This window comes from Triticum dicoccoides, chromosome 2A (genome assembly GCF_002162155.2).
Source record: "Triticum dicoccoides isolate Atlit2015 ecotype Zavitan chromosome 2A, WEW_v2.0, whole genome shotgun sequence".
Lineage (NCBI taxonomy): Eukaryota > Viridiplantae > Streptophyta > Magnoliopsida > Poales > Poaceae > Triticum > Triticum dicoccoides.
In genome coordinates this window covers 768,622,286-768,631,750 of record NC_041382.1, presented here as the reverse complement: position 1 = coordinate 768,631,750, position 9,465 = coordinate 768,622,286, and the positions used below count along the sequence as shown (strand labels likewise).

At 44.3% G+C, this 9,465-nt stretch overlaps 1 pseudogene; it reads left to right on the top strand.

Moving 5' to 3' along the window:
* Positions 1-6,525: 6,525 nt before the first annotated feature.
* On the top strand, positions 6,526-8,200 carry LOC119352408 (annotated as a pseudogene).
* The last annotated feature ends 1,265 nt before the right edge of the window (positions 8,201-9,465 follow it).

Genomic DNA, 9,465 nt, shown 5'->3' with positions numbered 1-9,465 from the left:
CCATCGGCCACCTCCTCATCTTCCCTGATAAAATTGCATGAGGTGTTCAAGTAATTCCCGATGGATCCTTTGTGTTCCCAAAGTCCGGCCTTTATCTGATGACAATGTCAATGCTATCCAAAAGTATGACTGTTTTACCCCGAACATCATTAAGAACATTGGAGGCGCAATGCTAAATGTTTCTTGATCAATTATCCAAACACCGCTGTATGGGTAATATCATGATTGTTCCCTCGACCCTTTATGTAAATTCTTTTGAACTTGCTGTCATATCATGTATATCCTGCTCCGCTTCCCCTTGGGAAGGATATACTCCCAATTCTTGTGTATAAGCACCTTTTTCTTTCCATTGGTCTGGTTAAACTAATAACCACATTTTTCCTTTCCATTGTTTTGTTTAACCTTTCTTGTGATCTTTATGATCTAAGCAGTAATAGTTTCCTGCTTATGTAAACACCTCGGTGTAAAATTTGTCAGTAAGACCTTGTTATCATTGCTGTTGACATTTCGGTAACCACCGATGGACGAGAACTTCGCCTACTGGTCCGATTCTCTCCGTCCCTCGCCCTTGATACCAATGTGTTGACAACATAACTGACAATCTATAATCTGACATGCCTTGCTATCGGCCCCCTTTCTACTTTTAACCCACATGGTGGGCTCATAACCCACAGTTCCACAGGATCGGAACCTGACTCTCCTGTATATCCTTTTATTCAGAAGTATCATTTGCTCTTGGCTTTGTGTTTTGTCACGAGCCACCTTCCGAGATATGATCTATTCCCGATGCTCTGAACCCCCTTCTCACACTCTGTTCAGGTATCGATCGTTTGTCCATTCGCTTGAAATTTCCTATTGTACCTTCATATTTTGCTCTTGATGTTTTCTTAAGTTTCAACTCGAGAGATACTTCTGCCACATTCCCTGAATTGTTTACCAGATAATTAACCCTATAAGGGTTAGTTCTCCCGAAGTTATTCTTTACTTCACCACTTAAATCTCTGGACGAGATTTCTTGTAGTGGAGGAGATTTGTAACACCCCGAGGATCATGCTACACTAAACCACCATGATGATGCTAAGATACTGTGAATTTCCATGATAATCATGTTGGGATAATATCTCATTTCAAATTCCTCTCTGAAAACAATTCAAAGTCACAATGCAAAATGAGTTTGCTCGAAACTTGCTAGAAAATGTCCGTCATTTGACAAATATTCCATAACATTTATTTGTTAAGGAACACAACATCCCTCTTGTGCAAAGATGAGCTTTGGCAATTATAACCACATCATTTAAGCATTTTTTAAATGCTATCCTCTTTATGAAAAATTCAAATGAACTCCAAAATTGCACAAACTTTTTGTGGCACTGCAGAATATTTCATAGTATTTTTGTGGCCAAGCTCCACTTTTATGCAAGGTCATTTGGTGGCTTGAATTATTGCAAAACTGTTGCTGTAAAATAAAACAAAAACAGAAAATACAAAGGCTTTTAAAAGGAAAATAAAAGAGACCCCCCCCCTCGCGCTAGGCCTCAGCCCAGCTGGCCATCCAGCCAGGCCGGCCCAACCCTGCACTCCCTCGGTCGCCTTTCTTCGCCACTGCTCACGCGACCGGGTGCCTGCGACCGAGCAGTCCCTGCCGGACCAGCTCGTCGGCGTCACTGCGGAGGCGATAAGGATGCCGCCCCCCTGCGGCGCCTCAGTCCCCTCCCCCACTTGCCCCCTCGCTCCCCACTCCGTCCTCCACTCTCCCTCTCCCCAGATCCCTTTCTCCCCTGCGCCCACCCGACGCGGCCGCTGCTACCGCCTCGCCGTGACCATGGCCGATGACCTCCCCGAGCCAAGAGAAGACGTCGAGGAGCATCGTCGGCATCTCCTGCGTCTACTACGGCCAGCAGCGCGAGCTGGGAGGCGTTGCTGCCCCAGATCCTCGTCTTCTTCTTCCTTCGACAGCCGCCGCTTCTCCGTCAATTCCGGCTACCTCGCGCCCTCCTCGAGCCCGCTGCCCTCCGCTACATGCGCCCAGTGAGCTCCGCCTTCCTCTCCCTCTCTCCCCGTGCTCTTCCCCGCGCCGTAGCTAGCTCGCCCGCAAGCCGAGCTCCGCCGTCCGCCATTACCGTCGTAGGGCTCGCCACCGAGATCCTCCGCTCGAGCTAGTAGCTCTGAAAAGCTCCTGGAGCGCCATAGACCTCGCCTAGCCCTTTACTTCGCTCGCACGCGGTCTGTAGCGCCGATCCCGAACTCCGTCGAAACGCGCCGCCCGCCGCCGTCGATGTAGCGCTCCACTCCGGACGAGTTAGCCCACGGGACCGCCGTAGATCGATGCGGCATCGGACGCCCGATCGAACGCACTAGGCCACACCCCCTCTCGCGCCCTGCGCGCGAATTCCGGCTAGCTCCGGCGCGGATCCGCCGCGGATGGCCTCGCCGGCGTTGCTCCGGCGCTGGCGCTGACCTGGCACCGGCAGGGCCCGCCTCTGGGTCGCTGCCTGTGGGCCCCCTGGACCCAGTTGACCACGTTGACCGTGGTCAACTATGCTGACTGGGCACTCGGTGCCACTGACGTGCGGGTCCCACTTCTTAATCCTCTAATTAAAACATTTTAATAATTAAAACTAATTAGTTTAGTTAATTAGACACTGACAGGTGGGCCCAGTAGTTTTACTAACTAAATTTAGATTAGTTTAAACCCTGTTTAACACACTGTCTATGACAGATGGGTCCCCATGTCAGTTTGACCAGTCAACCGGATAGTTGACTGCTGAAGTCACTCATATGTCATGCTGACATCATATTCCTTTTCTGTTAATATAAATAAATCCAGAAAATTGTTTAAACTTTGAAAATTAATAGAAAATAAACCGTAACTCGGATGAAAATGTTTTCTATATGAAAATTGCTCAGAAAAATCCAACGAATCCGAATATGCAGTCTGTTCATCTGTCACATGCCCCTAGCATGCTGAACATGGAACTTTCCCCCTCTGGTCATCTGTCTGACACAGGTCCGGAACCGGGAAAACATTCCCGGTTGACTTCCGCCCTCGTCGGTATCGTGTTGCACCACGTTAGAACACGTCTAGCTCTGCCTGTTGTCCTAGTATGCACTTGCTTACTATGTATTTACTATTTCTCCCCCCTCTTCTTTTCGGTAGACCCCGTTGACAATGCTGATGCCCCTGTGATCGACTACGTCGACGACGACCCCTCCTTGCCAGAGCAACCAGGCAAGCCCCCCCTTTGATCATCCTGATATCGCCCATTCCATTCTCTCATGCTTGCATTAGATTTTGCTACTGTTATTGATTGCTCCTATTCTGATGCATAGCCTGCTTTTGTATCTGCTGTTGTACCTTATCTGATTATCCTAAACTGCTTAGTATAGGTTGGTTAGTGATCCATCAGTGACCCCCACCTTGTCCTTGTTGCCCCTGCTTCATCATTGAAGACCCGATCAACGGGACCGAAGACCAGGCCCCGGCACCGCACATCACTTTCCCCTTAGTTGCTCAACACTACTGGGTTACTATCGAGTACCGAGGGTGAACCTCTTCAGCACTTCTGATGTTAACCCTGTAGTGTAGTCATTCGGTCGTGGTCATCGAGGGTGATTTCCTCCTTAACCACTTCCGATACGACTCTGTCGTGCAACCCCTCAAGTGTGAACCTCGGGGGTGATTCCTCTTACATTCACCTTGATGATTACATCTAGTGGAATTCATCGGGGGTGATTCCTTGGGTTTTCCCCTTGATGTTTGGACACACAGATACTTGGACTTTACCCCTGTTACTTGGAAAGACGGGTCGACCCTGAGGGGTACCCGCGCGAGCTTAATTGCGAGTGATGTGGAGACGGGTTGACCTGGAGGGTGCTCTGGAGATAATTACGAGGCGTGGCCGGGCATTCCTAGTCCTTGTCGCAAGTCCTCGAGACGGGGCAACGGGGTCACATCTTTCGTGAGTCTCTGCTTGTTACCGCGTGTTCCTAATCCACTACGATTTGGATATTTGATCCAAGGGGCCTCTGGCCTGATAGCACTAACCATCACGTGGGCATAGTATGGGCGTTCTGCGTCGTATACATCAGCCGAAGCTTAATAGACGTCAGCGACTGAGCGGCACACACCGGGTTGGACTGGTAAGCACCTACCTTTTTTAAGGAGGTAGCTAGGTCTGCTCACCGGCCGCGTTCGCAACGTGCAGGAGTTCCCGGGGAGATGGCCCATGACCCCTGGGGGCATAGGTTTAGTCCGGCGTGCTGACCTCTCTGTTAAGTCTAGGTCGGGTTGCGGCGTATTGTTTGGCCGAGGCCGGGCATGACCCAGGAAAGTGTGTCTGGCCGGAGTTAATCGAGCATGGTGGGTAAGTTGGTGCACCCCTGCAGGGAAGAAAACATCTATCGATAGCCTGTCCTACGGTAACAGACACTCGGAGTTGTATCCCGATCGATACAACTAGAACTGGATACTCATGATGAGAATTGGATGATGATGCGAAATGGATTGAGATGATAAATGGATGGTGATGAGAATTGGATGATGATGAGAATTGGATTGTGATGATAACTGGATAGTATGGCTCTGGGATTGCTTTCTCGCGGGGAGTCGAGAAAGGATCTCTGGCCGAGGTTGATAACACTACTACCACTTTACTTTATGCTACTCTACTCCCTCTTGTTTGCTGCAAGATGGTGGTTTCCAGAAGATGCTAGTCTTCGATAGGACTAGGCCTTCTCTCTATTCAGGCATTTCTGCAGCCCGGTCCACATATACAACCCCTCTTTGATAATCCTGCATCTGTAGTGTAGATCCTTGCTTGCGAGTACTTTGGATGAGTACTCACGGTTGCTTTGCTCCCTCTTTTTCCCCTTTTCCTTTCTTCTCGGATGACGCAACCAGATGACGGAGTCCAGGAGCCAGATGACACCTTTGACGACTGCTACTACACCGAGGGCGTCTACTACCACGTGACGAAGACCGCCGATGACCAGGAGTAGTTAGGAGGCTCCCAGGCAGGAGGCCTTGCCTTTTCGATCGTAGATGCTTTTGTGCTAGCCTTCTTAAGGCAAACTTGTTTAACTTATGTCTGTACTCAGATATTGTTGCTTCCGCTGACTCGTTTGTATTCAAGCTGATGTATTCGAGCCCTCGAGGCCCCTGGCTTGTAATATAAAACTTGTATTATTTTAATTTGTGTCTAGATTTGTGTTGTGATATCTTCCCGTGAGTCCTTGATCTTGATCGTACACATTTGCGTGTATGATTAGTGTACGATTGAATCGAGGGCGTCACATTCCTCCGCAGGCAAAAATGATCCAAGGGAAGTGACCATCTGGAAAGAAGAGAAGATGCTACTTGTCTGTACCACACGATCCTTCATGTGACGAAAGCCTGAATATACTTACCCAGCAGACAAGTCATTAGAAGATCCAACTGCAGGAGTCAGAGTGGTAGTCTGGTAGATGTTGAAATCATTTGGACTCGACGGTCGTAAATAGAATGTAATCATATGTTTGATAGGTTTAGTCTGCAGTTTGTGCCATGCTAAATGTAAGTCACAGAAGGTAGTGGATTATTCTGTTGGGCAAATCAAAATCCGATGAACTGTACGTGAACCACTTCTCCAGTTCAGTTTTGCATGGAAGTTGCGTACAATTGTGATTAATCTGTGTCAGTCAGTTTGGAACCAGACAAGTTTGCAAAACCGCATTGAGACAGGATTGACAATTTTGATTTTCAGTAAATTGGTTTATTATCGTTTTAACAAAATATATCCACACTCGGGTGTGTAGAGTTAAAAATACAATGAGCGTTCAATTTTTAGATATGCATGTACCAAAGTTGAAATATGGCCTCACATTAAACGAGTGTTCAGTATAGAAATGAATTTATATTAAAAAAATGGTTTCAAATATTTGAACTAAAGTTCCACTTCTTTTTGTTCACAACATCGAACGGCTCATTGTGTTGACACCAAAGGTATGGCAATGGTCGTCAACTCAACCGCAGACAAAACCAAAACTGACTGTCATACAACTGAACTGGATGCAAAACTAGCCGACAAAATCGGTTAACATGGTTGGTAACAAATCCTTCTCCGATGATTGTTTCCTTTTGTCATCCACATTATATTTGACTTTGCCTATAAATGTGTGTTTGGAAATCAAACTTATCCTTATAATATCCTATATCGTATACAAAGAGGAAGAAACACTTGAATATTATTAGAGTAGTAATTGTCATTGGTGACGATGCAAAAGGAAAGAAACATGAAGAATCTTTAATCTACACATACAAAAGATGGTCGATAAGTTTCCAATACCAACAATCGATCAACGGTGTGTTTCCTACCTATTTTCTATCAGTACACGCTTTCACAACCAACAACGGCTCCATCTTTAGATGGAAATACTCCTACACACTAGGATTAGGCCTCAATAAATATTTACCTTTTTCATCCCTTAATCCATAAAACAGATTGGCCCATGAAGGATACCAGTATATATATGCCCCCATACACGGGCATGTCATCCAAAGTTCATCGAGCAAACACACAAACACTGGACTACCACCTAACTTATCCCACAACTTTGTCAAGTCTTCTCTTTGAAATGGAGGGTGTTACAGTGTTGATTGTTGATGCTGGGCCGGCAGGCCTCGCAACGGTAGCATGCCTTAGCCAATTCTCAATTCCTTATGCCATCGTCGAGCGCGAGAACTGTAGCGCATCACTCTGGCGCAACCGTGCATATGATCGCCTCAAGCTGCATCTCGCAAAGGAGTTCTGTGAGTTGCCACACATGTCATACCCTGTAGATGCACAAACATACATGCCAAAAACCTTGTTTGTGAAGTACTTGGATGACTATGTTGAGAGTTTCAACATTCAACCAAAGTATCTCACCAGCGTGGAGTCATCCACATATGACAATGATGAAAAATGTTGGTCCATTGTGGCAAAGGACATGTCAAAGTGCACCACAGTCAAGTTCACGGCGAAGTTTCTTGTTGTGGCAAGTGGTGAGAATAGTGCAGAGAATATTCCAATGTTCCTTGGACTGGAAAACTTTCTAGGTGATGTTATCCACTCCTCAAGCTACAAGTCAGGCAAGAGCTACTCTGGCAAGAATGTATTGGTCATTGGATCCGGCAACTCCCGGATGGAAATTGCTTATGACCTTGCGACCCATGGTGCCAACACATCGATTGTTATACGAAGCCCGGTACGTACATGCACTATATATTTTTAGTGGATGCATGAACGCAAATTCTTAGTATAGTTACTAATAGAAGAGATGCAATTTTTAGTGTTATTACTAATAGGAAGTATTTCACATAGAAAAAGAGATGGACTGTTTTATATCACACACAAACAACTGAAAGACTAGAGGAACCACCTGACAAAAATTTATTTCTTGAAAGAAGAAATTCTATTTTTATAATGCATACTTCAAAAGAGGTGTGACATGTTTTGTGGTTGCAGATTCATGTAATGACAAAGGAATTAATTCGTTTGGGGATGACACTTGCTCACCGTCTTCCATTGAATCTAGTGGATAAACTCCTTGTGATGGCAGCATATTTAATATTTCGAGACCTGTCACAGCATGGCATCGCAAGGCCAAAAATGGGTCCAATGACTCTCAAATCAGGAACAGGCCGATCTGTAGTAATTGATGTTGGGACTGTTGGATTGATCAAAAAAGCATCATCAAAGTAAGTATATCCTTGACATGACATAAGTTTATAACATATGTTGACTTCATATGCCAAGTTATCAATGTATTTTTTTATCTCCTAAAGGTTCAAGGGAGCATTAGTAAGATCAAGGGCAACATAATTAAATTTCAATGCAGTAAAAGAATGTCATTTGATGCAATTGTGTTTACAACTGGATACAAAAGCATGGCAAATATGTGGCTCAAGGTAATATAGCTTGTGTTTGAACATGTCTGAGTTTGTTTTCTTGGTGTAACCATTATTAAATCTGCTAACAGGGTCTATGTGTTTTTAATCCAGAATGGTGAGAGCATGTTAAATGGCAACGGACTGCCCATCCAAAAATATCCGAATCATTGGAAAGGTGGAAATGGGCTTTACTGTGCTGGGTTGGCGAGGAGAGGATTAGCTGGTATTGCAACAGATGCCAAGAATATCGCTAATGACATCAAATCTATGATGGACTCTATGTCAAGTTAAATCATCTTTTACATGTAGTTTACCATGGCAAGCATGCTAGATGGTTGATTCTTTGAGAAATATATCCATTGTGTCACCTTTGTATCTAGCTTTTAGACAAGTAAATTTATGTTTATTTTAAGGTTCATATGTGCCCCAGAGAGAGATGTACTATTATACTATAATCAAGGGCTCTGTACTCTTATTATGCGGAGAGATTTCTAATTTTGGTTGAACCTACAACTGTGTATTATATTTTATTTACTTGAAATTATATGTGCAAAAGGCATGCGCTCAATACACTATTATCTACACCAAAATCTCTTGTGGCATGTTTACCCCATCAGTATACAACTATAGGAGGTAGTAATCACATCAGCCTAAAATAAATGCATAGTTCACTACATCCATCGCCGGTACTGTAGTGCTATTCAGTCTTAGAATGGCACTAGTTATCATCCCATGCATCTGCATGGGGTAGCTTACATACTATAAATCTTTAAAAATATTTGTGAACATATTTAGCAACTTAAAACTAAAACTTAGAACACCACATGATGGAAAACTACTATTTATAATGTGTATTTGTGGTTACGTGATACATGTATCCTTAACTGTTGTGGACACAATTTGTTGTGCCCGAAGCACAAGGTTTGCAGTACGCAGTAAGTTTTCCATCAGCTGAGATCCAAGGTATCCATCCGCATAGTCTTGGATCCGCATAGTCTTGGATATAAATTGCTTATTACCTTGCGACCATGGTGCCAATACTCTGATTATTATACGAAGCCTGATATGTACTACATGCACTATATATTTTCACTGGGTACATGAACACAATTTTTTTAGTATAGTTACCACCGGAAGAGATCCATTTTTTTGTATTATTACTAATAGAAAGTTTTCACATATATAAGAGATGGACTGTTTGATATGACGCACAAACAAACAAACGACTAGAGGAACTACATGACAAACAATTAACTTTTGCAAGAGGAAATTCTATGAAATTTTGTTTTATCATGCATGCTTCAGAAGAGGTGTGACATGTCTTTTGGTTGCAGATTCATGTGATGACAACAGAATTTATTCAGTTGGGATGACACTTGCTCATCATCTTTCACTAAATCTAGTGAATAACCTCTTTGTGACAGCAGCGAATTTCATATTTGGAGACCTATCGATGCATGGCATCACAAGGCCCAAAACCAAAAATGGATCACAACGACCCTCAAGTTAGAAACCTACCAATCCATAGTGATTCATGTCGGGACTGTTGGATTAAT